This window comes from Phlebotomus papatasi, chromosome 2, assembly GCF_024763615.1.
Source record: "Phlebotomus papatasi isolate M1 chromosome 2, Ppap_2.1, whole genome shotgun sequence".
Taxonomy (NCBI): domain Eukaryota; kingdom Metazoa; phylum Arthropoda; class Insecta; order Diptera; family Psychodidae; genus Phlebotomus; species Phlebotomus papatasi.
Window position 1 is genome coordinate 104238654 of NC_077223.1, and position 24259 is coordinate 104262912.

Sequence of the window (24259 nt, forward strand, 5' to 3'; positions counted from 1 at the left end):
ACCAGATTAAAAGAAGTCGATAATGTGGAAACACTACTGATCTATAGTACTTCTTCATTATCTACCCTTCCTTGTCTTGGTTATTGTCACGACTGCTTTGGTCGTTTCGGAACTTGACGAAGACTCTGGAGAACAGTCGTGACAGGAACCAACATAAAAAAAAATCGATAACACAGAAGCACTTGAAAACAGCCAAGTACTAAAAAAAATGCTAAGGAGAAAGATTTCCCCTTTTCATTGGAATAGCCCCATTATAAAACAATTGTGTTGTTTATTTGACCAGATTAAAAGAAGTCGATAATGTGGAAACACTACTGATCTATAGTACTTCTACATTACCTACTCTTCTTTGTGTTGGTTATTGTCATGACTGCTTTGGTCATTTCGGAACTTGACGAAGACTCTGGAGAACAGTCTTGACAGGAACCAACATAAAGAAAAGTCGGTAACGCAGAAGCACTTGAAAACAGCCAAGTACTAAAAAAAATGCTAAGGAAAAAGATTTCCCCCTTTCATTGGAATAGTCCCATTATAAAACAATTATGTTGTTTATTTGACCAGATTAAAATGGTAATAGAATTTAGCTGACAAAATTTTTAACCAAAAATTGCATCGAGAAACCAGATTGGAATGTTACCCTTTGGCATGAATTTCAATATCGAATAGTTTGCCCGATTTTATCAAATAATAAATAATAAATTTGTCATATTGCATTACCATTGGAGAATTCTAAAAATTAATTTTAGTATTTTTCGTCAATATTGCGGTATTTCAAAATTCCAATACCAATCAAAAATAGTTTTATTGGCAACTATCGAATACCGCATTGATAAAAATTCAATATTATTAAAAGTGGCATAAAGTAGGGTAATGACATTTTTCTACTACTCAATTCTTCTTCCTATGAAAGTTCTAGATATACACACATTGCACTTCTCCGAGCAATAACATAATGACTGTGCAATGGAATAATATTCAACATTGTATCATAGGTAATATAATTTTGTTAATGTTTGTTGAATTAAAAGATTGGTTAGCAGAAATATGGCCAAAAAAATCAATACAATGTCTCAGCATATATTTCACCGTTCTCTTTAGTATTTTCATTGAAATAAATTATTTTATAAGGCAAAATTTGTACAAAACCAAATTCAACTAAATTCAATACACAAGATAATTAATTCTTATTGCCGCAAATAGAACATTTAGAGTTGTATAATTTAGTTTGAACAAAATTCTTCTCTTCTTTCAAAATCAAATTATAAAATCGAAATTGTATACAGAATTAAGTCTAACCGTCATTTCAATTGTTAGAGGTAACTGTAGAAAATTCAAACAAGAGTTCCACAGTTCCACATTGGAACGTGTTTTGGGGTGACTTTTGGAAATGTCACCACGCCAGTTTCTTCTCCTTTTGCGTTGAAAAAAGTCTTTCTGAGTCTTGTACGCAGTTATTTGTTTAATTTCTTTATTATTCAGTAAACGAATTTCAATAAGAATTAATAGGAACACTTTGTGGGCGTTAGTGAAATGAAGAGTAGGAGTTTATGTAGCAAATGAAGTTCGGTGGTGGTCAAAAATTTTTTTCTTGTTCTCGTGGCAGCAACGTGTTTTCTTCAAACACCAACGTGGGCTTCCCATAGCCCACGCTGTAAAGGTAATTGAATTGAAGGAAGAGCTGCAATATTTAGTCCTTCGAGTCGGACAGGCAACTGACTAGCTCTTATATCACTTTCAAGGGTGAGAGACGTGCATAAGATACAAGATGGTTAGAATCTGCACGCTAAATATTGGACGAAGAGTCCTATCATTTGGTCCTTCTAGTCGGATAGGCAAATGACTATTTCTTTTATATTGGGGCACTAGAAGCAGTACAAATGTGATTAGAATTTACACGATAATTTATTTGGTTTTCACATTTTTTCTAAAGTTGATTGATTTGCAGGAAAAGCTTCAACATTTGGTACTTCGAGCCGGATAGCCAATTGACACTTTCTTTTATCTCTTTTAAAAATGAGAGACTGGCAGAAGATCCAAGGTGTTTAATGATTTTCCCTTATCAGCATTTAAATCGAGTGTCAAATGAAAAGCTAGTGATAATCCTAGATCAGTTTATTGTAGGTGAGATTCTTTACGTGAACAAACTCGGATTGCATGCAAATTCAATTTGGATCTAAAGATGAGCGATATTATACAGCAATTTGGAATTAAATTTCTGAAAAATTACAAACTTATTATTTAAATCAAAATATCTAGAATGTGAATGAACTGACAGATAGATTATAGTGGAATATAGAACAGAATCTTCTCTAGAATTTCACCCTAGGGCTTGATCTTATCGGTTGCTTAGTAGCCGAGATAATTCAATTTATTTGTTATGGAACACGTTTTTTTGACCACAGCGAGCCTTTTGTCCATGTGACGAACTACGACAATATCAAAGAATTATTGAATTTTGGAAGGATTTTCTTCTTTAAACATCTTTTTACATAACGTAGTTGAGTAAAAGCCGTCATATCAGCATTTGCGTATTTTCGCAAGGTTATTGTGGGAAACGATAATTTTTTTACACTTAAATGACAAAATCGGACAGATGGCATAGTCTGAACAAAAAAATGATGTTCGGACGAACTATAGATATAGGGGAAAGGCTCATAATTTTGTCTAGTTTCTTATTTTGGACACTTTGAGGACAAAATTGGACACTAAAAATAAATTGATTAAAATGATGGATTTTTATTCCAATATTTGATGAATAATGAATTCTATCTAAATATTTGTTCTTTTTGGAAGATTTTAACACTAAATACGTTAAATTTCGAATATTTAGTAAAAATAAGACGATAAATAGCTTGCCAAGTTTCTAAACAACCCTTCTGAAAAGAGACTAACAAAAAAGTCAATTAGTATTGAAAATATCGCACTTCAAACTTGGAATATCGATGCTTATAAGCAGACTGTCCGAAATTATGAGCCTTTACCCTAAATGTCCTCTACAATTATGCCAAAATAATTATAAGAATCGGTTAAGCAAAAGTTGGGGTAATTAAGTTTATGTATAATATGGAAATTGGTTTTTCGACTGTGTCGCCCCTAGCATTGGTCCTATCAGGTTCAAATGTTTTATAAAGTTATAGCGCTTTGCGAGACCTTTAATTTGCGTCCTTGCTCATTATAATCAGTCAAATACCTCCAGACACACTTACGACTTAAGGCAAGAGACGAATTAGTCAGAAACTGATGGAAATGTGATCAGATAATTAGTTTGATTATAATTACGTTGAGCTCTTCTCTCGGCTAAAGCTGTAAGTGTTACGTTCGAAAATTTTACAATTCCAAGTATTTTTACTTTTAAAGCTTTTCTTGCTTTTCTTTGTTCTGTAATCCTTTATTCTGTAAGCTTTAAATTTTGTTTCAGTCTTATTCCCTCTTATTAATTTTCTTTGAAAGTTTATTAATTTTCCATAGGAGAAGGAAGGTAGGGGGAAGTGGGGCACCTTTGAAACTGGGGCACCTTTGAAATTGGGATTTTTCACCTAGTTTTAAATAAAATTGAGCCTTATCGTGATACAATTTAGCTTCTCAATCTGTTTGTGCAGCTAAATTATATCACGATAAAGCTCTTTTTTATTTAAAACTAGGTGAAAAATCCCAATTTCAAAGGTGCCCCAGTTTCAAAGGTGCCCCACTTCCCCCTAGAGCTATTTTGAGCTGTAAGACTACATTGATATACGATTTTTTTAGGATATTTCTAAAGCAAACTGGGCTTTAACGTAACTTAATTTAGTAACCTAATTTTATTTTAAAAGTAATTGTAAATAATTAAAATTGTGGATTACAATTCCACAATTTTACTTAAAATAAAAAACTTACACCATAAACGAAAATAATTTACCTTTTCCTATCTCAAAATTTTATTCTTCAATAATTTATCAACATTTAGTAAAGATTTAATTCTGTTTGGCTAAAGCTAAAGCTCTGAATGCCTTAAAAGTTTGGTCATTCATAAAATGAGATGGTACTGAAATATTTCATTGGATTAATGTTTTAATTAAAAGTGTGTTTTATGCTTCGTGTTCTAATTATTTCTCTTGATTTCTTATGCTCTTTTCTAATTGATATCTTTGCAGAATCCAGAATATAGAGAATTTAGAATTTCATTTGTTTTTTATGTTATAATTTTTATTTTTGATTTGAAACATTTATTTCTTTAAGCTAGGGTAAGATGGAGTAATTTGGAATGATGTTTAAATTGAAACGTTGAGAATTCCAACGGTTTTAGATGGCAAAAGAAAAACGCAACGAAAAAGTACCGTAATTGCGGGTGACTTTGTCCCCTACGGTTGACTTTGACTTCCTCCTGTTCGTAAGCTTTGCTTTAATTTTAATGCTTATGGCTCCGGCACACCTTTTAGATCAAGAAAATTTCATGAAGTCGAATTTCGGATCCCTTTCTTTTTCACATGTTTTGTATATGTTTATCTCATTCTCTCGCACTCTTCTTCTTTTCTTAAACATCACTCCAAATTCAATTTGGCTCAATCGAATTTGGTATGCGAAAGAATGAGATAGTCATAAGCAAAACTTGTAAGAAAGAAAGGGATCCGAAATTCGACTTCATGAAATTTTCCTGATCTAAAAGGTGTGCCGGAGCCATTAAGAACGTTTCTCACCGATGAGACATAATAGATCGGATCGGTAAAGACCATCCTTAAATTTTAGAAGGAAGAGTGTCGTGTCCAAGTCACCCGCATTAACGGTACTCTCGAATGTAAAGTCTTGTACTTTTTCATGGTTTCCTTTTCCCTTTGACCATAAACAGTGAGAAAATCTCATAATTCCAAAATAGATATGATTCCGAATTACCCAATCTTATCCTATGCACGATACAAGCTACAATAAGTTACACAATCCGATGATTTTTTTAATCCTCATTGTTGTATTGTTCTGCATTTCAAATTTTATTCAAATTTATTTATTTAATTTTAAATTTAATTGGCTTATAAATATATTTAATTTTTCATTATCGCAATATCCGTGGGAAATTGTATAAAATTAAAATATCGCCTATATTGAAAATTTCCATCTCCTGATGGCTATTAAATCCGTAAATTGTTCATTGAAATTTAAGGTATTCCAAACTTTAAGTCGTGCAAATCGTATATCATCACCCCAAAAAACCATGGTAAATTCTTTGGAAAAAAAATCTTTCACGTCTGAGAAAAAATAAGTTCAATAGAAAATCCATCGAGACAATGGAGCTTATACCAAGTGTTGAAAGTACACATATATTATTTGGCATTTTGAACACGTACCAGCAATTCCAGCATCAATTTTACAAGGGGGTGGAAATCTTCATTGGTTTCGTAAGGGAGGGCATCAAAGGAGAGTTTTCCACGCAAAAAGAGAAACAGCGGGGAGATGTTGTTCGATGTGTTTGCACGGTTTGCACGATTGTTGGTGAAATTGCGGGTTTTGTTGCCAAACAAATTTCTATGAGTACTTTTTTTTCATTTTGTTCATTCACCTTGTTTGCCGTGGCAAATGAGGGGTGGTTGGAAAATTGCCTCAAAATCGATGATTTCCGGTAGCCGGAAAATGTCCCGCCCACTAATTGATAGCCATGAAACTTTCCAACGCAAAAGCGGAAGTGAATGCCTTTTTTTTCATTCACCTGGAGTCAAGCATAAAAATAATCTTCAATCTCTACGAAGATTTTCCAACCCACAATCTCTTTAAAAGATAGACAGAAAAGAGTTAGTTTTAAATTGCTGGGGTGTTTTCCAACGGATAAACTTCTTCAGCATCGAGGACTTACATCAACTGTTAACAGTGTCATTAAGGGAATCATTCGAAATGAGCTTAAAGTCTTCTACCATTGTTGGTCATGGAAGATCTTGAGCAGATTTCTCAGAGATTAACTCTCAAGTTAATACAACATCTTCATGAAATTATCCCACAAATACCCAAGCTTCTTGAACCACTTTGCACCCTTAAAATTAATGGGATATATAGTCGAAAAAGGAAAAGAAGGAAAAACCAGATCCCTTGTGGATGTTCTTTTCCATGGAAGAGATTTTCAATTACATTTTGTGATGTGTATGTGTACGGATGGGAAATGGAAAAAAGGGGCGCTCTTTTGACACATTTTTCAGACGCAGAAAATCTGTATTTGTGGTTTAGAGAAGAGATTTTTCAATTTGAATGTTTTATTGTACGAACCCGATGAGAAAGCAATGTATATAATCCCACCCACAATTTCAAAATATTATCTACATTTTTCCTTAAACCCTGCGCCTTTCACTATCTATCAATTCTTTTCGGGGAATAAATACTAGAACTTAAATTGCATTTTTTTTCTATTGGCGTCAAATAGAATTTCTACACTGAGAGAAATCCGAAACACTTAAAATAACATTCCGGAAATGTTAATTTTACCCTGCCATTATTGATCCGAAATCGATGTAAATATTACACTTTTTAGGTGTATTAGGGGTTAAAGTTACCCTTTTCATATTAATTTTACCCTTAAAAAGGTGTAAAATTAACATTAAAAAATGTTGATATATTTTTACACCTAAAAAGTGTTAAAGTTATGAGGAAAAAAAGTTAATCGCACCCTCTTTTTTTTTCTCAGTGATTGGCGGTTTTCAAATTTTATAGGTCATACTGAAAATTTAAAAATATATTTTTCAGATAAAAGCTAAGTACTAAAAAGTATAAAAACTAGCACCCACCGCACAAATATAAGTATGTTGTATAGAGTTAGTCATTTACGAGGATAATCTGAATTACAAAATCGAGAAATAAATATTCTAAGACACCGTAAAAATTTCAAAAGCCAATTTAAATTATTTTCGAAGATACAAATGCAGATTTGCAAGCGCTCGGACGAACATCGAAAACTTTGAAAAGCTTATCGATAGAATGAAACGATTATAAGGTAAAGTGACCTCAAGTCGACCGGTTCCTCAATTCGACCGGTAAAGTTATTTATTCAATTTATTATTTATTATTATTAATTATATATATATTATTTTTTTAGATTTAATAATATAGCTATAGAATTGAATTCTTAAAATGTTATGAGCGACTTAAAAAAAATATCTCTATAACCCAATCTGAAGAAGATTTTTTTTGTTTATTATGTATTTTATGTATAAGAGGAAGCTGCAAACATTGTGACTTTCTATTAGTTGTAAGTCTCCTAAGAATGAGACCTAAATGTATGAATGGATACTGAAGAAGTGTTCATAGAAAAGGAACAATTTATTTATGTAAATTAAAAAAAAAAAACATTGAGCACTTTGGACTGTCTTGACGGTTCTGATACTTTGCCAAAAAACAAAATTTAAGCGAAACACATCAATTATTGCTACTTTATGAATTCATAATCGATTAGGACCTATGTATGTATACAGGTTAGAAATTTCAAGACCTTTCCAAAAAATCATAATTTTATCATATCGGTTGAGAAATAGGCGCTCCAGAGTGGTTAAACTTTCACATTTTATGATTCAAGATGGCGATTTTTTCAATCACAGGTGTCTAAGGACGGAATGTCCGCTAGGACACAATAAAACATATAAAAAATGAAGGTGCTTTATATCTTTAAATATTCCAAAAAGAGTAGTTTCTGAAGGGGAAAGAGAGACCTTCGTAGGGACGGAATTGAAGTAACATTTAATAGGATGAAAGGAACGTCTATTGACACTTTAAGAACTCGTGTCAGCACCTATTGACACCCTGCTCTGTACCATTTGGGATATGAAATTTGAACATATCTGTTTATGTTTATAGTAAAAGGTATATTACAGAAGAAACGTGTCAATAGGGGTTCCCTGTCGAACAGACGTTCCTCCGACCCTAATAGTTAATTCGTCCAAGTAATCTTTATCAGGAGCTGAGATACACCATTAAAAACTTTAGACCCCTTCTACTAACATTAACATGTGATCTCATGCAATATACTTGAAAGTCAATTTTCAACAAATTCATTGCATCATAGCCAAAAAATCACACTAAGTAGCAAGATATCTCGATGGTTTTTGACAGAGCAGGACCTCTAGAATAAATAGAAATTAGTTTTAGATCTGGACCTCGTGGGCCTCTTTACTATTTCTTTGGTTCAAATTTATGTCATTCTCCCATATAAAATCGACTAAATCGCAATGCAAGGCCAACTTTGACGTGTTATTTCAAGGTACCATAACTTTAAAGAAAAAAATCTGGGTATAACGTTTAGTGAGGATACTATTGGCGATATTAGATTTTCAAAATTCGAATTTCTTTTTCGATTTTTTGCCAGGTTTTTGGGTATTCTGCCCTACTGTGTGCCGCCTCTTGCACGACATACTGAAAGAAAAGAAATGCAGATACGACGACGGTCGATGCCGAAACTACGCTTTTTTATTTTTATTACTATTTATTCTTTCTTTATTTATCTAAAAAATATAGCTATACTTTTTTAAATTGTGACAACATAAGAAAAGAAAAAATAAAAAAAGAAAAATTAAATATGATGATAATGGAAAGCACAGATGGCAGCCGCGGAAAGACACAGCCGACACAACTATCACCCAGGACAATATCTTTGGGCATGAGTTACTCAATAAGTTTTTAGGAAATTCAAAAATTTTATCTTTATGAGATATATTTTTAAAGTTTGTTTCTAATAAAAGTGTTTGAAAAAGTTAGAATAATAAGAAATGTAAATTCTTAATAAAGATGGTGCAAAAAAAAATTACAAATTATTTTCCAATAAGGCTAAGTTATCTTACTGTGTCACTAATACCGCAACCCCTATGATAAGTTAATTAGTACGACTTTTCGTATCAGTCTACCTATGTTAATTTTCACATCCATCTAACATTTCTATCTTTAACTAATATGCTAAATAAAATTCAAGTAGGGAGAAGTGGGTCACCTTTGAAAGTGGGGCACTTTTGAAATTGGGATTTTTCACCTATTTTTAAATAAAATTGAGCCTTATCCTGATATAATTTAGCTTCACAAACAGATTGAGCAGCTAAATTATATCAGGATAAGGCTCAATTTTATTTAAAAATAGGTGAAAAATCCCAATTTCAAAGGTGCTCCACTTCCCCCTATCAGTGGATTTTTTGTTCAAAATGGACAATTTTGCACATCATGCACAAATGAAGTTTACTTTTTTTAAGTTTAAAGGTAATTGAAGATCGTTCTGGACCGGTAAGTGTTCTTAAAGTATACGGTCAAAGTTCTCTTATTTGATACAGGCTTCATACTTGAGGCTTAGCCGTATGGCTTAACTTCTCTCAATATCAATCAAGATTTTTTGGAAAATATTGACAATCTTGACAATATTGAGAATCTTTGGGATTTGGGCTAAACCTCTAGTTTAAAAGCCGTATGAGTCATCTTAAAGAAAAGGATGCAACACACTTTGCTAAAAGAGCTTTATTATGAAACATCTTGAAAAGTGATGTAGCGTGCGTAAAAAATTTTACAAACAACATTCGGATAATTTTTAGAAGAAAAAAAAACAATTTACACGTTTTATTATACGGATAGTTTTCGAATTTGTCACCATGCTCCATGATTGATCTAAACCTGAATGTGTATTTTCGAAACAAAAAAGCATAAGAAATTAAGAAAAATAGAGTTTGAAATTGATTTTTTTTAGGATACAAAAATATTTTGTCAATTATCTATCGTGAAAGGTGAAACGATTAATCCTAAATATTATTGTTAGGCTTTCTATCGATTGAACGCATAAATTTGTGAGACACGACCTCGTTTGCAGAGCAAAAAACACATTTTTTTACCAAAGCTGTGAACACATTTTTGGGTTTAAAATTTCTTTGGTATTTTTTTTTTTTTAATTGAATTACTGTAAGTAAGTTTATCAAGTATCGGCATAGTTGCATGCAAGTGTCAAAGTCTTAAGTTTGAAATGTAAAATTTTTAATACAACTTGATTTTGTTTTGATAGGGGAAAACGCCCTACCTTCGGACGATTCAGGCGTCGATCAATTCATTCTTTTCGTCTTTTATGTTTTCTTAATTAATTTGACCCATTATAATATTACATATTTTAATAGCTGATCTGATGCTTCAAATTTTCTGAAAAGACGATGGCTCAAGCCCATTAGGTATATAGAGAAAAAATTGAATTGTTCGAAGCTTGAGTCGTCCGAAGGTAGCGGAGTTTCCTCCACTTCTTTTTAGGGAGTGTTGCTTGGACTCTATATAGTTTACCGTTTTCAATTCCTCTAAAATCATTCTTAATAGGGTAAGTGTGCCAAATTTCGGCATAGTTGCATGAAAGCGCCAAAGTCTTAAGTTTGAAATGTAATATCTTTAATAGAAATTGATTTTTTTATTCCTTCTACTTAAGGAGTGTTGCTTAGAACCTTGTAGACAGTTTATCGTTTTTATTTACTCTAAAAACGTAGACATAGCTTTGGTGCCCTATTTCGGCCACCTTCATTCTCATAATTCTATGCCCTTCGGGAATTATTCCAATGTCTTTTTCACGTCATCTCGTTTGTCGAAGCTACATTTTTTGTTATTCTTTGCATTGTATAATCTCTGGAGTATGTGAAAACTAAAAATTCATGGAAATTAGAGGAACAAAAAAGGTGGCCGGAATTGCAAGCTGGCCGGAATTTGGCACATTTAACCTACATTTTTAAAAATAATAAAAATATAGACATAGCTTTGGGTATTATTTCGGCCGCCTTGATTATCATAATTCCTTACCCTTCCGCAATTCTTACAAAGTCTTTTCACATCATCTCGTTTGTCGAAGCGACATTTTTTTTGCATGGAGATTTGAAGAACAAAAGAAATGGCCGAAATTGCAAGCTGGCCGAAATTTGATACAGTTACCATATTCTTTTCTTTAGGTTTATGTATAAAAAGCAGAGTGTTGACCGTAGCTCTGGTAATATTATGAATGAAAAGCTTTTCAGAAAATACGAGTTAAATTAGATTGCTGCAACTGTGTTATCACGCTTGCACACTAAAATTTTAATATGATTCACATTAATTGTCGCTGGTGAGAGTCCAAATGTGTAATTTGTGTGTTTGAATTCTTTTATATTCAAAATTTGATCTATTTGTTGATAAAAAGGTAGACTTGGCCCGCAAAATTTGATATAAATTGATTTATAGCATTAATGCGAAAAATTAATGCCATTTTCTCTTTAATTTTTTAATGTGAAAAATATTTATGCTTTAGGTAAATTTAAATTTATTTTTGCAGGCCAACTCCACTTCTTTATCATTAAATAGAAAAACCCCAAATATTAAGTGACTCAAAGACACAAATAACATATTTGGATGCTCACAAGCGACAATTAATGTGAATCACATTAAAATTTTAATGTGCAAGTGTGATAACGCCGTAAGAGGCGCTGAATTTGAGTTTTTGAAATAACGGATTCTTATACAAAAAACAGTCTTTTAATGCAGAGTTTCTTGGAAATATTTAAAAGATCGAAGTGAAATTTCGTGCTAATATCTGTTTTAACCTTGTGAAGTAACAATTTCGATTTTATGCATGAGAAGAGAATAAGGGCTTTATTTTGATTTTTCTATGAAAAGACGAAGCAAAAATTTTAAAGACATTTCCAAAGCATGAAATTTCAAATAAACGTTCAAATGTCAATTTCTGCGAAAAGAACAATAAAATTAACACATAAAAGAAGCATAACGTTTAGTTTCAGAAAATTCTTTGATCAATATAACTACCAATATATCTTTTCACTCTATTTTTAAGACAAAATACAGTGAAAAACATTTCATTTGTCTAATTGACCAAGAGATGTTTATTGAATGCTTGAGCAAAAAGCACCAGAACATGGGAATTCTGCGAAATTACGGCACCCATAAAAATTAGAACAAGTCAAAATGAGCAATTTCTGCAGCAGACAAATTAGTTTTGAAATTAAATTTAGATCTCCAGCCAGTTGTTCTTTCTAGCCATGGCAAAAAGAAATGAACATTCTGGGAGCTCCAGTCTGAGGAATTTCTCATTCGCAAAATGAGTCTCTATGCTGGAGACCATTTGGAAGAAAATGGGAAATAAAGGAGTGCCAATTTTTTTTTGTTTTAAAAAGAGAAACTTGAGAACAAATTAGAAATTAAGAAACGTTGATGAAAAAAGTTCCAGACAATCAGGGCATTTTTTTCTTGTTAGTACTTCCTTGGATATTCTGCAAGATATCTGCGGGGTATATTTTAATCAAATTTATAGTGCCGGACACGGATTATCACTATCGCAAGGGAAGTAGAAATGCCACGAGTTTGGGTCAAGACTACCAGATAATTTTATCAATGAATAAAATATATAAAAAGGATTTATATGATTGAAAAAAAAATCCTTTACACTGCAATTTCACAGCAATTTCACGGTAATTCCACCAAATTCATAGCAGAAAATACGGAAATTACTAATAAAAATATCACTCGCGACTTTTTCTCTAACTTTTGAGTTATTGTCTCAAGTTCACTCCCGAACAATTCGTCCGCAGACGCCAGACGCCAGAAGGAGACTGAAACACGACAGTGAGTCTGCAGTGGAAATTCATCTGGCTCCAGTATCAGCATCCAAACTTCGGCTATCGTCTCGGCATTATACCCTCCCTCGAAATACCCAAAATTGCAATAGAAGAGAATGAGATGGCAAGATGAAGCCTCTGAAGCCGAAGCTTCAATGCGCAGCTTCAGGAATGGTCCACTGGGTTAGATCTAGGATAGAAGCAGAATGGAGGCAGTGAAGGGGGGAAGTTCACACTAAATTCGATTGTTGGCCATTAGGTACTCTCTAGGATGATACATTGATACATTTGAGAATCCCAAATAACACTAGAATTAGCTTATTTTTCTACTTTTTCACCCATTTTCGCCAACCTCTAGGAACATCCCAAGGGAGATGAAAACACCGGCTAAATTGCAATCTCACACGGATTTGTCACTAGCACCGGATTTCAAGCAACAACGGTGGGGTCATTTATTATTAACAGTCACCTTTTCTAAGGCAAGAGGATACATCTATTACACTGTTGCAAATTGGCGGGAAAACATTTTATCCTCTGGAATTAAGTTATCCATGACAGATTAATCCCTTACTGAATAACACTACACACTAAAACTTAAAACTTTAAGGCTTTAACCCTTCAACGACGAGACACTTTTTACGATAGAAATTAAACTGGGAAACATAATCAATGATAAGTCTTACATTTCACCTTGGAAAGTCCAACAGAGTCTGATTCGGTGTGTTTTGTGCTTCTATGAACGATAGGGACAGAAATAGCCCAAAAATTTAAGTAATTTTTCTGACAATACCAATGAATAATATTTTTCGATTTAATGAAAAATATTACGTATGAGTAATGTAGTTTTGATTGCCAAAAGGGTTTTTCTTTAAAAAAAATTGAAAGTAAAAAAATAAATAAAATCAATTATGAATTTGAGAATTTAAAAATTCGCCATTTTTGAGCTTAAATATTTATTACATAGCAAATAGCTAGAGACTTGCAAAAAATATTCTAGATTCCTTCAACCTTCTACTTTACAATTATGTACAGACATAAGAAAAAAATAACTTTAGGTAGTCAGGAAAAAATTATTTTCTTTGTGGGACACCGGTGTTCCAATCGTCCTTAAAGGGTTAATGCATCCAAAAATCTATTTTTTGCCTTTTAATAATATAACTTGTTAGACTTTGATTAATTTAGTGATAAAAAACCAAATTTGCCTCACAAAAATTGGTTTAAATAGGCTTACGGTTAGTGTACCAAATTTCGGCCAGTTTGCAATTCCGGCCATCTTTCTTGTTCCTCGAATATCCCTGAATTTTTAGTTTTTGCATACTCTAGAAATTATGCAATGCAAAAAATAAGAAAAAAATGTCACTTTGACGAACGAGATGACGTGATACAGACATTAGAACAAACGTCCTAATTCAAAACCATTTCCAGACACTTTAACTTTGACAGAAGACTCAACACATTAAGTTCATATTTTTTTCTGAAGAGAATTACATAAATTTGCTCCTTGACTCTTCTAGAATGTTTCTGTTTAGTGAAAATTCTTTAGATATAATTTGAAAACTTCTTAAATACAAGAAAAATACCCGAGCGTAAAATGCTTCTATTGAAAACATATTAATCCAAATGGAGACAAGGGAAAGTTTCTAATTGGAGACAAACAGTGTAAGTGAAACCACGACAAAAGGCTTCCAAAACCTTGTTGAGTTGCTTTTGAGCGCATGATTTGTTCTTATTCCTGGTCTTTTCTCCTTTCCCGTCTAAAACAATAAGAAAATCTCTCCAAAAAATCATATTTCCGGGGTTTCCTATTGAACCATTTGCAGATACTTTAGAAAAAACCCTTTTTGTTCACGAAATAGGTAATTATTTCATTTGAAAACTTCACATACCGTTAACAATAAAGATTAGCACTTAATTTAACTAAAATTAGCCAGAAATATGACATAAATGTTATACAAAACGAATAAACAACAGTCACCTCATTGTATTTTCATTGGAAAACATGGTCGATTGATGAAAACTGCGATGGTGAAAAGGTACACTTTTAATTTTTCTGAGAAATTAACAAATTAAAACTTGTGAATATGAATGAATTTTCGCTTTATTTGGAGCAAAATTAACTAAATAATGAAACTGTGGTATAGAAAATATATAAATATAGTAATTTAGTATTGTATTTATCATGAAAACAATGAAGTTTCCATTTCGACTAGCGAAAAATTTCCATTTAGAGAAGGTTTTGAATTAGATTAATTTACCCTGTTGGAAAAATTCCGAAAGGGAAAGAAACTATGATAATCAAGGTGGCCGAAATAGTATTCAAAACTAAGCTAAAGTGCCCTCGCTCGACCGGTTCCTTGTCTCGACCGATAGATTTATTTATTCAATTTATTTATATTTTCTACTATAATATTTTGCGTATGGTTTAACATTAATAGGTCGATTATTCATAGAAATTGACGAAATTGACCATCAAAAATTGACCAACCGACCGGTCGAATCGAGGAACCCGGTCGAGTGAGGGTACTTTACCTTATGTCTAGTCTACATGTTTATTCATTTTAAAATGTATTAAGAATGATTTTAAAGAAAATAAAGTTGATAAACTGTCTACAAGGTTCCAAGCAAAGAAGTAACAAAAAAAATCAATTTGTATTAAAAATATTACATTTCAAACTTGGGACTTTGACGTTTGCATGCAACTATGCCGAAATTTGGCACACCTAGGACGAAAGGAACACCTATTGACACTCTTTAAGAAGTCGCTTGTCACAACTTATTGACACCCTACTCTCTACCATTTGGAATATGAAATTTGAACACCTATCCTTATCAGAAAAAATAGACTAAGAAAAAAAACGTTATATTATTTACATTTTATTAGATAATTTAAATAAATTTCAAGATTTTGACAAAAGTGTCAATAGGGGTTCCCTGTCAAAGAGGTGTTCAAAGAGAAAAATGGATTCAGATGGTTTTTTTTATTAACGTCAAAATTGTAACTTAAAATTTACAAAAAGAGGGCCAGGTGGGGCAAAATGTATCAAAATGGATATTAAATTCTATTCTTTAACGATTTATAGCCAACTCTAAGACGGCGGTGGACGTTGAAATCTCTCATCAAAAGGAAATTGAACTTCGGAGACATCTTTGATGTGTATATTCTAATGGGATTTTTTTGTATTTATTTTTCAATTTGTATTAATTTTTTATGAAATTATTTGATTTACAGTAGACTCTCGCTAATTCGGCTCTTTTAAGATCGGGCTACTTTTTAATACGGGCAGCGGTTACATTTGAAAAAAGTTTGATGTCATTTTTCAAGTTTGATTATGATTATCAAATGAATCAAATATGCTCAAATTTGGCATGGTTTGTCTTAGTTTTGATGTGATTTTGCATTATTGAGGGATTTTCATGCAATTTACGTTATATATGAGTGTGTAAACTCAATATCTATATATGCACATGAATAAAAAATCGTTGCATTTCAAAAAGTTTGTCGCCCGAATTTCTGTCTAATTCGGCTGACATTTCGGTCTCATATGCCCGAATTTGAGAGAGTCTACTGTAATTTAATTTTATACAACCATATTATAACGAATACGTATAATTTAGCAAATTTAACAAATTCATGATAAATTGAATTCTCTGAACTTTCATTAACAAAATATTTCAAGAACTACGTAATTCTTGAAATAGTTTGTAAGTATTTATTCAGATTTAGAGACATTTTATGAAATAAAATGGTTATTTTCAATAACAAAAATTCACATAAAATTGTTTCAGTTTTTTTTCAATCAAGTAACTTTAAAATTTTTATTGGGATTAAATTCTAAATTTTTTTTCATATTGATCGAAATATAATGTAAATTTATAAATTTTCATCAGCAAACAATTTCCAGAATATTTTTTTATCGATTTTAATTTATAGGTGGGAACAAACCGCCATTGAGTTAGTTAAATATTTAATCACATAAAATTGCATTAAATATTTCATTCTCATCACATTTTCATATTACCTGAAAATTTTATTGCTTTAAACATTTTCAAGGTCTGTCCAATACGAAAACGTAATGGAGCTAAAATATTTTGGAAGATTAAATATTTAATTTGTATATCTGGATAATGTTAGTATTTAGCATTTCATTTTAACAAATTTATCAACAAGTATTAATAATTTAGAACTTTTATTACTTTTTGAATTGCAGTTTTAAAGCATGTAGGTCATTGAATAAAGAATTTCCAATCAAGAGATGTAGGTAAAAGTATCAAAACACTTCATATAGGGGAAGAGCTCATAATTTTGGACAGTTTCTAAATTTGGACACTTTGAGGGTAAAATTGGACACTAAAAAAATTTGACGCCCGAATTTCTCTCTAATTCGGGTGACATATCGCTCCCAAATGCCCGAATTTGAGAGAGTCTACTGTAGTTCAGATTGTAAACTACAGATGATATTGCTCCCAAGGAACTACTTGTCCCAGAGCTGAACTTCCTTATCGCCAGATATACCGAATTATGCCAGAAAATACAGCGTACCAAACTTTCCCGTTCTTGTCCCAAAGTACCCCGGATCGGAAATGTTAGGGACAGAACGGAAGATTGAACATTTTTCTTTCTCAAAGAAAGCCTTTTTATCTTCTGAGTTCAAGTCAATACCTGTGAGTATACTATTGGCCATATAAAATTCTAAAACAGTTTGTTGGCTCTTTGGAATAATTTCTCAAAATCAAAACACGAAAAAGTGTCCCAAACCTCCCCGGTTTCCCCTACTAATTATTTGTCTAATAATTTTTAAAGGTTTTTTTTTGTTTTGAAAATTACAATAGAATTTGAGGAACTTGACTGTAAATCTCTGAAGTCACCTTTGATCACAACAACGTAGGGGGAAACTGGGGCACCACCAAACACGGGGTACCACCAAACACTAATTTTTATTTCTAAAATGCTTGGACTATCTCGACCATTCTTTCAGTAAACAGGCATCCCTATAGTGCCTATAAATTCCTATCGGTCTTATCCTCTGAAGTCGAATATCCGATTAAAAAATCGCAGTGTTTGGTGGTACCCCAGTTTCCCCTATATTTGATATAATTATTTTAATCGAAACTTTAGTGAATAAATCGTTTGAATTGATGTAAAACCGGCAATTCATTATTAAACTTCCTATTAATATATTCTATTTGTAATACAAAATGCTTTATGCTTGAAAATCGTCATTTGAGATGGGTTATTAATTAATCAAATTTACAATGGTAGGATAATAAACAAGTTTAGGCATATTCTAAACTCCACCGATGAAAACATCTTAAGTCTGTGTAATTGAGGACTTTGAAAATTTGGCTTTGCAGCAAGTAAAGTTGAAAACTTTGGGTTATTCTACAAAACTTCTAAACCATATGAATTAAATAAAATCCCCAAAACTTTATCAATATAACAATACAAGTTGGTTTCCTGATATTTTGCCTCGATAAAATATGTCAAAATGCATATTTCAGTGGTTTTAATATTTTGGCACAAAATTTTCATTGTTGAAGGAAAGTTTTTCGGGCAAAATTATATTAAAATTTTCCCGCAACGATATATAATTCAGATACAAGTTCCGTTGAAAGCTCATAAACAGCAATGCAATTGGCAGATATTTAGCATGGTGGTATTCCATAAAACTTCTTGGCAAACTCCTTTTATTTTTTTTTACTGTGTACCCCACTAACCCTATGTTAAACCCACTTAAAGCTCTAATTGTACTTTCATAATTCACTTGGTGCCTTGGTAACAAAACAGGAGTCTTTTCTTATGGTCTTGTGCCTCAATGGTATTTTCCAGGCAAAAGTGGGAGAAGTGTGAGGAAAATGGAAAACATGTATGGCCAAAAACGAGGCCCTCCCAACAATCACATTACAAATTACATTCACTCTTAACGCACTAAACATGGCAATTACACCACAGCAATGTTTTGTCCACTCACTAGCAGTGCATTATGCTTTCAGGATGACTCCGGGGGGAGGATGGTGGACTCTCTATGAATATAAATCTGTCTATTAAAGTGGAAATTATAATGAAGATACTAATCAATAAATTGTGCACCGGCCAAAGACATAACAAATGAGCAATTGTGCTCAGGCAAACAATCAAAAAAGGAATTGATCGTCATTGATGGGAAATTTAATTGCATAATATTTCACTGGAAAGCAAACAATTGATAAATTTACCATAAATTGTCTTTCATGTTTCATTTTGTATTACATAAAATTTTTTACAGAAAAAAAAGAGTCGAATGGAGAAGCACTTCAATTGAATAAACAGGACATAAATTTTATATGTTCAATGTTACACGCGCACACACACAAAAAAAGTAATTCTCTTTTTGAGTCCCTTGCCCAACATTAAAACTGATAATAATTCTTGATTAAAGTATTATATTCAAAATTATTTGCATATTTCATTTATCACACGCAATTAGGGAAGATTTAATGCTACAAATTTATTTTATTCATCCAATTTGCTTGGTGACCGAAAATTCTCAAAAAAAATTCCAATATATACAGTCAAGGCACCCCCTATTACTATTCCCACTTTTCTTCCTACTCTAAATATTAAAAAAAAATAGAATTTTTATTGTGTCACAATTAGTTTTACTTCATGAGAACTATGTTCATTTTTTAAATTTTTTAATTAAATTTTATATTCACAGATATTTCACAACTTCACTCTTAGAAAAGTTTAGACATCATTACTAATGAAAATTAGTTGATCGGGTGATTATTATCAAATCTATTTAAAGTAGTTCTCATAATCTTAAAACATTTTTTTCATAATAAATTTATTAGTAGTGAGAACATAAGGCAATATTTACGTGGATAAGTTGCGGCAATTATTTCATAATGGTTTCATACAATTATATTTTCTTGTGTTAAAAAAATGAAATCAATATCCCAACTAATATTGGTCACTAAAGGAAGGTTTTGCACCTTCGTAATGTTGCAGCTTCGTAAAAGTTGATTTTTTCCAAGTTACTAAATAAATTTCATCCCTGGACATATAATCTAAAAGCTAGTCCTACATCTCACATTTCCTGACAAACTTGGAAGCCTAGGCCTTTTTTCCTGGGCCCAAAAGGCAAAAATAAAAAATGGGCCTAAAATCGTAATTTTGATGTGTAATATTTTATGCATTTTTGCACACTTCAAGTGTCTTTTCGAAAAAGCAACTATTCCAAGTTATAGAGGGTTTATTAGGGTTAATATTTACCGTGAAAATCTTTTGCTCGAAGGGCGTCATTTTTGTGGGTGGAGGAAAATTCATAAAAATGACCACCCTTGCAGCTCAGGAAAATTGAATTTTGCAGATTCGTAAAAACATCTGTCAAAACTACTGACCACCGAATTTGAGAATTCCTCACTGTTTTGGGTCACACTGTGCACGCCTCTCGAGATATTTGACTCATCAGAGATTTCAGTGAATAAATTCACAAGAAAATTGGGATATTGAACAATTTTCATTAAAATCTCGAAGGAAAACACGCACTTCCCCATCAAAATGAGACTTTATCAGATGTTTTTATTTCACTTCTGTCAAATCAAACATTTAGCCTGGATCTACTTATCGTAGGTGTGATTCTTTCATTGCCCATGCGGTGTGTTTTGAGAATTTTTCATCCAATTTGATTTGTTTTCAAGCGGAATTTTTCACATTTTACTTTAAATTGATCACTGATAATTCTAAGAATCACTGATGTTCAAAAAATGTTCTGTAAGACAGATTCGAGACGTTAGAGAAAAACAAGGATTACAATAGCTGTGATTACTACTTTCTGATTTTTGCAGTGTTGAAACTAGACTGCTTATGGTAGATGTGATTCTTTAATTGCCACTTCGATGTATTTTGAGTATTTCTCATACAATTTTCCTTGTTTTAAAGTAGAACTTCCCAGATTTCGCTTTAAATTGGTGGCTGGTCATTTTCGAAATCAGTTATGTCCGAAATATGTTTTGTAAGACCAATTGGAGGTGTTAGAGAAAATCCGAGGATTACAATAGGTGTGATTATGAGAGAATCATACCTAATGAAGCTCTTAACTGACTGTCAGAAAATGCAGGGAAAAATAGTTTTCCGAGTGTCAAAAAACATGTGTTAGAAAAATAGCTTAAAATTGATTTTTAATGCGTGATACCTCCTACAAATGGTGAAAACAAGTAGATGAAAGTTCCATCTAAGTAGTGATGCCCAAATTTTTGTGTCCGGTGTAATGTTTTCGGGGAAAATGAGGCCTACAGAGGTGGAAAAAAGTGGTACGAAGCTGAGTTAACCAGGGCACTTTCGTAAAATGTGCCGTTTCTTTTTTTATTTTCCTGTAGAGGAAAATCCAAGGACTTCCAGGAATTTTGTGAGGCAGAATTATGAACCCAATAAGTAAGAGATTTTTTTGATATAGTTATATAATTGATTCGGTTTGTGTGGCATTCAGTAAAAGATCTTAAATCTTGGACTCCTTTTTTAATACGAACCTTCAAAACCTTCCCCTAATTCTTTTTACTTCTCACAACTAATGCAAATAAATGGACCTATATTTTTATAAAGTTTTGACAAACTTTTCAATAGTAAAGAGTGGATTTTTACTTATATGTTGAAGCTTTTTCGAGCTATATAGTGACCATAACTAATATAATATAGTTATTGCAGCCAATAAGATGAGTATCAACCCTCTTTTATTTAGTTATTGGAACTAATATGCTATAGTACCCGTTACTAATCTAATTTACAGAGCGATGCAACTTTATTTTCGTATCTTATAAGATAAGATATCAAATTTTAAATTATAAGAATTTGATATGCAAGATTAAGATCTATGTGGTGAGTTTATTTGAACGAGACTACCATGCAAGCTTTGGGTATCATTTAGTTTTCGCGCTAATTTTTCTCTTTGAAAAGTGCAAAATTTAATATTTTCAGTGAAAATGTTGATTCTGAGGACACGATAGCCAAAAGAATGTGCAAAAAATGCGTTTATTGGTAAGTAATGATTCTTTGAAGTCAAGAAATCACAATCAAAATGTGACTTCGGATTTTTCCTGATGTTCAAATTCTTTTACAGAAGAGATGTCTTCAGGGATCAGTCACGAGTCAAGATCAGCCTAGAAGCGTTTCTTGTCCTTGTAGCACAACTTCCAAGTAAAGCTTGCATTTATTTCATCACAAACTATATCAAAAGAGGTGTCTGCTGGACGAGACAGAATTCAACAGGATCCAAGAGGATCCTGCATCAAAGAGGATGCTCTTGCAAAAATAACTCGTCGTGAAGAATAATCTGTCGAAGGTTGGACCAATATTTCACTGATAATGTGTAAATTGTATTAAGAAAAGGATTTTAAAATTATCCACCGCCGAAAATTCAATTTATTTCATCTTCAGCAGTATCTTCCAGTTACTCCGGATCGGAGTATGCGATTGGGAGAGGCAGAAAATTTCCTACAATTAGTAATAATAGAATTATCAAGCTGAGAGAAAGAAGCTTGAGATTGCTCTAAGGAAAATTTATAAGACACTATATTCTAGTAAGAAAATATATAATATATTGTATTTTCCAAGAAAAAAAAAATATTTCAATGAGTTAAAACTTTCTAAACTTCAAATAAATAAAATGAGTATTAAGAAAACCATTCCTTAAATTTTTCTCTCGAAAATCACACAAAAACAGAAAATATCGTACTTTGCGGCACCTCTGAAAGTGTCCAATATTTGTGAGATGTTTTGAGGTTGGAATTCATATTTTATATAATTCACCACTCAGGCTTGCATCGGAAATCTCGTTCTAACCAGAGCCTGTCAATAAAATTACGAGATTTGAAATCTCGTTCACAAAGTCGCATCGCAAATCTCTTAAATTAATAGACTAATAGACGAGATCTGTAAAGTTGCATCGCTCTGTTAGTTATGATAACTAAATGAAAAAGATACTGCAACTAATATTGGTCAACTATTTCATTTAGTTAATAATAATAATAATGCTGGCACAACATTCCATAAAGGAACTAGGCCTTCCCACAAGGGGACTTCTAGATATGCATTATTATTTTTTCTGGTACGGGATGAGGTTGTCAGTCTCATGCCCGTGGAATCAAGTGCAAAGAAGCTCACTAGATGCAATCCGAATACCTTTAACGCCAGAAAAATTCATGGTGACTTAAAGGGGATTCGAACCCGGGACACTTGCTTCATAGAGCGAGTGCTCTACCACTTGACCCATTGAGTGCCCTAGCTAAATATATGGATGGGTCTGGGTTTTGAGTCCAAAACGGACAATTATTTGTTTTTAAAAAAGTGGCCATAAGTGGTTCTTTAGATGGCCACAAATGAGGAAAAGCGACGAGCGTGACAAAGAACCAGTGTGTTATTCAGGAAACGGGTATTTGAAAGAATCTTGTCAATAAATCTCGTGAATAACATCAATGTGCGGACAAAAAGTGGCGTTCTTACCTTACAATAATAATGAAAAATTTTTCACGAATGATAAATTGTGATGTATCTAAAAAAGACGCGGAAAACTTTATCAAGAATTCCGCATTGCAAATTCCACTTTCAAAAATTCATCACATTGATAAGAAAATGATTTAATTCAATGTCATGTTTGTGCGACATTCTGTCATGCAAAAAGACCCCTGGGCAAATAAATTCTTAAAATTGCTGGATGGAAAACACGAGTTCTTCAAGCAAACAAAAGTGCTGAAAAATTTAACATTACTCCGGAAACTTTGTCAGAAAACTTTTCACCCAGAGTCTAAGCTTATTTATTTTATTCTTAACCCAAAGACTCACCCACTTTTCGCTCTCCATTTCAAATTCTATTAAAATGCAGAGAATTTGATGAAAACGCAGAAAATACATAAATATCGTGTGAAACTTTGAAACTTTTTCACGAATTTTTTTTCCGCCACGACAAGCACACAATATAATACCTTCATTTCTCATCCTGGGTGACAGAAGAAAATAGAAGAAAGTTTCTGTGAGAATTTAATTAAGGATTTATAGGAAAATAATATAAATCTAGACTATTTTATATGCAAATTCAGTCTTTGACCACTCTTTGAATATTTCACTCAATATTTGAAGTCAAAGCCACTTCTAATCTCTTGAGATTTCTGCCCACAGGACATTCCTCTAAATTTTCAATGACTTTCTCAAGATTGTATGGGAAATGAAATTACGTCTAACTTCCTGCCCCATATCGAAATAAATCTGCTTCCCGATGAGATTATGTGAAAGACTATTTGCTGGAAGACTTTGGAAGAGGAAAAGCCAAGCTAAAGTCCAATATTGAGTCCATACGTAAATTTGACGAGGTATTAGGTCAGAGCTTCTGTTGGACTTGTTTAAATATTTTATCTTGCAGTATTGCAAGCTTATCGAATAACTTTTCTCATAAATACTGCTATTTTAGTTGATGTATATCACTATATATATATATCACCATACAACCTATGAAGGGATTTTCCATCGTTTTACCCTGGAGGTTGGTCACCAACGCTAAGACGGCGATGGCCGCAAGGTACGGTGGGGTTAACATGAGTTATTATAAGTTATTAATGGTAATGAAAAATAAATACAAGTACAAAATACAAATTGCCGACATATAAGCTGAGACATATTCATAATTGGAGATTGATTGATCTTTGAACAAAGCAAATTTATTTTTCATGACAGAAAATCTTAAGTT

General features: G+C 32.4%; 1 protein-coding gene across 5 annotated transcripts in view; it reads right to left on the reverse strand.

The window, feature by feature from the left end:
- The window catches only part of LOC129800558 (peroxidasin), a 117319-nt gene that overhangs the window by 64534 nt on the left and 28526 nt on the right, over positions 1-24259 (reverse strand). For 4 of the 5 annotated variants that reach the window (XM_055845037.1, XM_055845036.1, XM_055845035.1 and 1 more), the window contains exon 1: positions 12374-12547. The exons of the other annotated variant lie outside the window; for it this stretch is intronic. The gene's annotated coding sequence lies outside the window, so the exon portion shown is untranslated. Of the gene's footprint in view, positions 1-12373; positions 12548-24259 lie in introns of those variants that run through there. 5 annotated transcript variants of the gene reach the window in all.